Raw genomic sequence first — 804 nt, forward strand, 5'->3', positions numbered from 1 at the left:
ACCTAGGACATTTTTCTTGCATCACATCTTTAAATATATTATTTTTCCATCGGTCTGATCTTCTCTTGAGGACTCTACTACAGATGTTGCATCTCCTTTTCCTATGCATTGTAGCTATTATTTTTCTAATGTAACCTTCCTTTTTCTTTATTTTGTTTGTTTTTTTTCTCTCTAGTGTCCATATCTTCTGCTGTGTTTTCCACAGTGACTGCTCACCTTGCATTCTTTGCAATTTTTTTGCTCATGCTTTTGTAATTGGGGTTTCTTTTGTATTAAACTTTTCACTTTGAGTGTTGTATGAAAGGAGAGAAGGTTAGCACTCCCCTTGACAAGGATGGAAGAGGCCCCCGGGCCTGACAACACGCATACGGTTAAACTTTTCACTTTGAAATACTTGCAGATTCATATTCAATTATAAGAAATACTATAGAGAGATTCCCATTTAACATTTACCCAGATTTCCCTCTATGATAAATCTTACAAAACTAAAATTCACTGCAATACCACACTATCATACCACACAATTCCACACCCAGAATAGTAACCTAGATACAGTTAAGATATAGGAAGTTTCCATCACCACAAAAATCTTTCACATTGCCCTTTTAAAGCCATCCGTACTTCATTCTTGACCTCCAAACCTCCTACTGATGCTAACCCTGGCAATCACTAATCTCTTGTTGTTCTCTATAATTTTGTTGTTTCTAGAATGTTATATAAATGAAATTATACAGCATGTAACTTACTAAGATTAGTTTTTTTGGCTAAGTTGCATTCTCTAGAGATAAGATTTTACATGAATCA

At 34.7% G+C, this 804-nt stretch overlaps 1 pseudogene; it reads left to right on the plus strand.

Moving 5' to 3' along the window:
- Positions 1-290: 290 nt before the first annotated feature.
- On the plus strand, positions 291-408 carry LOC144236987 (U6atac minor spliceosomal RNA; annotated as a pseudogene).
- Positions 409-804: the final 396 nt, after the last annotated feature.

This window comes from Crocuta crocuta, unplaced genomic scaffold (assembly GCF_008692635.1).
Source record: "Crocuta crocuta isolate KB4526 unplaced genomic scaffold, BGI_CrCroc_1.0 scaffold126, whole genome shotgun sequence".
Classification (NCBI taxonomy): domain Eukaryota; kingdom Metazoa; phylum Chordata; class Mammalia; order Carnivora; family Hyaenidae; genus Crocuta; species Crocuta crocuta.